The sequence below is a fragment of the Galleria mellonella genome, unplaced genomic scaffold (genome assembly GCF_026898425.1).
Source record: "Galleria mellonella isolate WM207_F2 unplaced genomic scaffold, CSIRO_AGI_GalMel_v1 utg57, whole genome shotgun sequence".
In the NCBI taxonomy this organism is placed as follows: domain Eukaryota; kingdom Metazoa; phylum Arthropoda; class Insecta; order Lepidoptera; family Pyralidae; genus Galleria; species Galleria mellonella.
The window spans coordinates 3,747,088-3,753,847 of record NW_026442119.1 but is presented as its reverse complement, the minus strand read 5'-3'; the positions used below and the strand labels follow the sequence as shown (position 1 = coordinate 3,753,847).

The 6,760-nt window shown below is 31.0% G+C and overlaps 1 non-coding gene across 1 annotated transcript; it reads right to left on the bottom strand.

The window, feature by feature from the left end:
- Window positions 1–3,101: 3,101 nt before the first annotated feature.
- Window positions 3,102–3,173, bottom strand: Trnae-cuc (transfer RNA glutamic acid (anticodon CUC)). The gene has a single exon. It is a non-coding gene; the product is annotated as a tRNA-Glu (tRNA).
- Between the last annotated feature and the right edge of the window lie 3,587 nt (window positions 3,174–6,760).

The following is a 6,760-nucleotide window of genomic DNA, read 5'->3' as shown; positions in this document are numbered from 1 at the left end:
ATATTTAGTAATCGCTGGGTTGTTTGTTGCAAACCTCAGATAAATCAGAAATGCTACTCGTAAGACATTTCTATTAAGTATTTAGAGATAGATAACTACAGTACTGGGGGTCGAGGAAACCAGTTTCTTAGATAGAATAAAATATCTCAGTTATTGTGGACTCTAGGAAAGGAATTGCGTGCAGTAAATGATAAAGTTATAAATTTTGACACGCTCTCTACGAGGTGATCTGGTTTGTTGATACCATTTTAGAAAATCACTTTTCAATTGATATGTATGTGTCTACATTGATGCATAAATTGTATATTAAGGTATATTTCAATAGAACAAAGTTCAAATTTTGTTGAAATTATCACATAAATGCTCTATAAATACAATTAGTGACAAATCGAAACATTCATTCAATTAATCGATTTTTGATCGGTGTTAGTATTCGATATCGGCACGTTGTCTTGTATTTGAGTCAATTATTCGTTTGTTTACATCTTCTTTATATTGAAACAGAGTTCTTTGCTGGTCAAATATTAGACCGTGCATGGGAATGTACGAGTAAGTACCATTATATTCCATTGATATGCCGTGTGGTCCTGGCATAGAACGGGCTATTCCTTTTTCCCATATGTGTTAAAGGAACTTTATGGTTGAAGGATGGCAGCAGCGTCCCTTTTGAAACATCACCAAAGATTAACTATGGTTACCAACCCGCCTTCCATTCATGTCAAGCACTGGCAAAACCCCCTTTATGTTTTTCAGTGAATGTTTTACATCTGATTTGATGATAATGATAAACTGATATTTGAGTTTAACATTTGAATACAATGTACTTTAATGGTTAGTGTAAGATTCTGAGTATTATTAAAGACTTTCATGTATAAAAAGGCGACTTAGAAACTTTTAATATCAGAAGACGTCATCATCCACATGAATAGTAGTATTAAAATAAAGAAAAAGAAAACAAGAATCAGAACTTATGCACAAAGGCCTAATCTATACATCTATTGTTCCATTCTCGTCCACTATAACAAAGTATAAATTATACTGATTTAAAAAATAAAACATTTAAATGTATGTCACAATTCATAATATATTGCTAAATGAACTATTAATTTATACGTATTTCAAATTAATATACTACGAATGTATTTTCTAATAAATAAGATGAATAATCAAAAAGCAATTAAAAACCAATCGGAGATTAAGGAAAATTCTTAGAGGACGAGATTCAAATGTTTATTATCCTTAAATCATCCGCCGAGGAATTCTTCGGATCCCTATTATATTACGTCTTCATAATGGTTGGACCTATCTAAATTATGTTTTGACATAAGAATATCTGGTTTCTAATCCAGTCGTAAATTCGAGAAGTAAATTTCTCGTGGTCTTATATCAAAAACGGTCTATATTCTAAGAAGTGTATTTTAAAATGTGAAATTCTTAATACAATCGTGTATCGACACGCGAAGAATTCGGCATGTCTCAAAGTTTAACAGGAAATCGTTGCATTAGCATAATGCATTTGGATGTCTAACGAAATTTACGGCGGACGGCTTTTGAATATTTCCTCTTTAAAATAGATATGGCGCTGATGTGAAATATAAAAACAATGTTAAGAGAGCTATATTATTTTATTTTACGAATATAATATTATGATAAAGTTGAGTGCCTTTGCTTTATTTAGATATTAATTTTTATCCAGTTTTAACCAGTTATTTAGATGTAAAAACTAAATTATTAAGTTGATTTTGATAAAAATTCTATGTAACTAATCTGTAAGTAGGTATATACTTTCAGACAAAAAATAGTTTTCAAACATAAAAAAAATAGAACCGAATGTGAGAACCTTCTTTATTTTGAAGTCGATTGAAAATACGCGGATTTTTGTGTTTAGCGGAAGCGTATTTTCGAAACTATAAAAAAAATAGACATTACACCTTATAGAAGTCGCCATCAATGGAGGTATGAAAAATAATTATTCAACAACAACTCTATACTACACTTGTGGGGAGTAAGATTCTCTACTACATATATTTTTGGAAATATTTTTATTAATTTAAGCGGAAGGCAGTCGATCTTCCATGTATGTATACCTAATGCTACTAGTGAGCTCGGCAAGAGTATTCTTTTCTCATTTGGCATAAAAAAAAATTATGCTTAAAATATTGGTAAAACTGTTTTATCTCTAATGTGCCATTGATGGATACAATTCTTCCACAAGTGTAGATTTGTAAATTAAAAAAGCGATTGGTGTTATGAGTTAATTTTAAATTTAAGTTAGAAAGTATTTTGTCACAGTTCAAAGTCTATGCGTCCATTTTTTTTTGTGCCAAGTATACAACTGACGCTACGACGCGATAAAAAATTGGCGCCAAAACGGTACATAGTGGTTCTATTAGCTTGTTTAACACAAAGATAAGTACCTATTAGGAATATAAGGAGATAAATGAGCATAGTTATTCTATGTGTTAATAAACATTGTAGCCAGGTATTGCTTCTTACAGCTTGCTTCCTGCTAAGATAATAATTTGCACGTCTCGTTAAACATTTTACTGATGAGAAAACTGACAAAGGAATTCCTTTAAAATCTTCACGCTCGTGCGTCATACATGTGTGTTCATACAATGCTTTCCCAAGAAACGGGCACAAAACACATTTTCAATTCTCACTTACTTACGGCGTAGAACACCTAATACTAATAGCCTTATTGTGGCAGAAAACTATTGTTTTTGTTCATTTGCGTTTTAATTATGGACATTAGATATATCTGAGATTATTTTGCAAGAGAATTGAAACTATCATGTCTTCATGTATACTCATATATGTTATCATGTCTTCATTAAAAAAAAAATATTTATTAATATAATAAAAAATATATCAAATTATTTATTCATCTTATTTATTATTTTAAGTTTTATTTATTTGATACTGCAAATGATTGTGTATATTTTGTGCTATTTTTGTACATTTAAAACAAATTAAAATGAATATGCCAAGCAACAAAGTAAAATAAAAAAAAGTATATTAAAATAACAATGAAATTTAAATTGTAACGAACAAGAAAATTACTATATCTTATTCGTTTCGAGATGTAGGTAAAAAGTAAATTCCCGTACCGGGAATTGAACCCGGGCCTCCTGGGTGAGAGCCAGGTATCCTAACCACTAGACAATACCGGAGATGGCAGTTGTAGTCGAAATTTTCAATTTAATGTAGCGGCATTCCGAAAACAGTTGTAGGGATAAACTTTAAAAAATTGCCAAGATTTATTTTCATTACAATGCAGTAAAGTCCTGACTTAATATTCGTACTGCGTAATATTTACTGTAAAGCAAATTAAATCAGATTGAAAACAATTAAGAGGTAAATTTATATATCCTCATTTCTTATTATTCAAATATTGTAGGATTTTGAAACTCATTTATATTTTTCTCTTAATTCACATAGATATAGGAATTGGTTATATGTTTTGATGTTTATATATTATGTTTGGGTATTTGCTTCTTGGTAAGGCTTAAATAGCTGATTTGATTTGAATGAGTGTTGATATATTAATGGCCTATGCCATGTATTAACACATACTTTTCGTTCGCATTCACAGACACAAAGCCGCAGTTCACGACTGGTAATTTATAAAACAAACATCTCTCTTTATTATTTATCTGAACTTTTATCTACACTTAAATTATCCAAAGGTTAAGAGAGCAACATAGTATTATGTCGTATTATAATTAATAAAACTAGCGATATTGTGCCGTTTATGGAATAATGCAAGCGTACACCCGGTACAATAGATTCATTGTAAACTGGGTAGGATGCCCACCCACAGAGCTACGTGGACTTGTGTGACCCATTGTCATAATGCAGTATAGAATACACGCACGGTAGTTCAATGTATAGTAGTCCTTACATGGGTTTGAAATCCATTTAATTAAATCTAATCATATTTATTTCTTGTTTATTTTCCTTATTTTTTATTTTAAATTGTACATTTTGCTAAAGTAATAGTATTTTTTTATAATTTTTTTATTATTATTTAGCAATGTGCCCCTTAAAACACACACGAAGGCCTAATTGCGGTTGCCAACTCGCTTGCTAAGCGTGGCAATTATTGGCAAACACCTGACGCATACACACACACACACACACACACACGCACACGCGCGCTCACACACACACACACACACACACACACACACACACACACACACACACACACACACACACACACACACACACACACACACACACGCGCGCGCGCGCGCGCGCGCATGCATACCAGCACGTACACGCACACGCAAACGCACACGCACACGCACACGCACACGCACACGCACACGCACACGCACACGCATACGCACACGCATACGCACACACACATATACATATTAAAAGTACGGAATAGAATTCTTTAAACTGTGATGCTATACTCGCATTGAAGCTTAATATACGAGTACATTAAAAAAATAATTGATAAACAACATTTTATTTGTTATTATTAGTTTAAATATTTAATTTACAATAATGTATCCTTGGAAATATACGTGTGTGACGCAAAATCGTACTATAAAGCAATTGTATATTTGATATGGAGTTGAACAACTTACAATTTATATAATTTTAATACTCTACGAGTACACTGCGTTCACTGTAATGTGGACTTGTAAATCAGTGTATTGCCAGTGGAGTGAGTAATGATAGGGTGTGGGAAAAGACACGATTACATTATGTGTGAATGACTGATTCCATTTGACAGATACGATCAAAATTAGCCGAACGACTATCTTCTACATATATTTTTGAAGCCATACTCAACTGTAGGTACCCGTCGTATTTTTGTGAGGTTTTAATTTATAACCAATAAAATAGCCTTTCCATTATTAGATATCGATTTAAATTGTTTTTTTTTTAAATATTGAATTTGCTTAACGAATTAGGTACATTTTATGTTCAGTGTCTTAGTACCTAAATTTTAACTGCTGTAGCTGGATTAAGTTTACTAGTAATATACCCTTGTAAGTCAACTTCCTCGCGGTCCCTCCTGAAAAGCCTTGTGCTGGTTTCCAGGTGTATTCATCATGATGGGCTAACTGACCTGTCTTTTCATTCTTACCTTATCCCTCACTGGTGCCCCGCCAGCGTATACCGGTACTGCAGGCGGAGTAACCATTACATTATCATACATTATAAGAAAAAGCTGTAAAATAAATAAAAACTGAATTTATATTTGTTCAAATATTATTACCTAAAGAAAGTTACTACAGTTAGTTCAACTTTATTTTTTTTATGAAAGGTCATATTTAAAAAAGAAACTCAGTATTTATCTATCATTACGATAGGAGTTTATTATTTATAAAGAATAATAATAAAAAAAGCAACGTTTTATTTTGAAATAAAATTAATATCAGACCAATATTAAATTTAATACTAAAGGGGGTTGGGGCTGTGGCTCCTTAACACAGGTTATTATATTAACCTATTCAGGAGCCCAGTTCTAAAACCATAATTACTGTACCCTTATAAAACTATAATATTACTATTAGTTAAGAAACTACAGTTATGTTTTTTACGAATAAATCTCATTTAATTTCATTTCAATATAGAAATAAATCCTATTGATTGTTAAAACAATTATCAAAATTCGTTTGAAATTTACGAAAAAGTGTCTTCGATAAAATATACCTACGTTAAAAATACAAGCAAATTGAGAAACAGAATTCATTGGAAGTTGGTAAAAATATATTGCATTTCATAAGAAAACTACAAGATGTTTGGAGACGAGTGGTTGATGTTGTTATTTCATACAAATAAGATTTCAAGTTCAAGTTTGTTTAGGAATCGAGTTTGAGTCTGAGAACGGATTATGCATGTCTATATATGGTTTTATATAAAAAAGGTTATTATTTGTATACGTTATAGTATTAATAAATATGGTAGTATATTTTATACTAATAATTTCATGGTTTGAGAATCTACGTAGATTTATATATTTCTACTGAGGGAAGCTTACAGTGTATATATATATATATATATATATATATATAAAATAAATAAATATATATATATATATATATATATATATATATATATATATATATATATATATATATCATATATATAATCATAATAGCCGTTATCTGTCCATTGCGAAATATATGCCACTAACTACATATTGGGGGTTTTGTCAGCATTTGTCATGCTTGGCATGGGGATTGGCAACCGCAGTTAGGCTTTAGTGATATTTAAAGAGGCCTGCTGCTCATTTTTTGACCATTAAGTAATTAAATAACATATATATAATATGAAATGTGTAACCGTGTTGAAACTTTGAAAGCCACTGTAGGAATCATATATATCCCCTACTATCTTTCGCCTTCTGTTGAAACATTATTACACTTATTCGACTTAATGAATAACTCATATTAGTAACCGACCTAATCTGCGTTGGGTACTCAAGACGAAACCAGACGTTGCGTCAATCAATTGAAGTTCACTCTAACATTAAACATATGTTACAGGCGCGAATAACCATATTAGATCTCCCTTACCATGGGTAATCAGTATTTATTATCATCTCTCCTAAATTATATGCGATACCAGTAAAATGTAACCAACTATGAAGTTTTTGTACATTATTCAAAGTTTATTCCCAATACTATGAATGTGAACAATTTATAAAGTTTGTTTTTACTCGTATTTATTTGGTTAAAAAAATTTAAATAAAATTTGGTGTACAGATAATACATATTATAGGGCAGATTTTAGA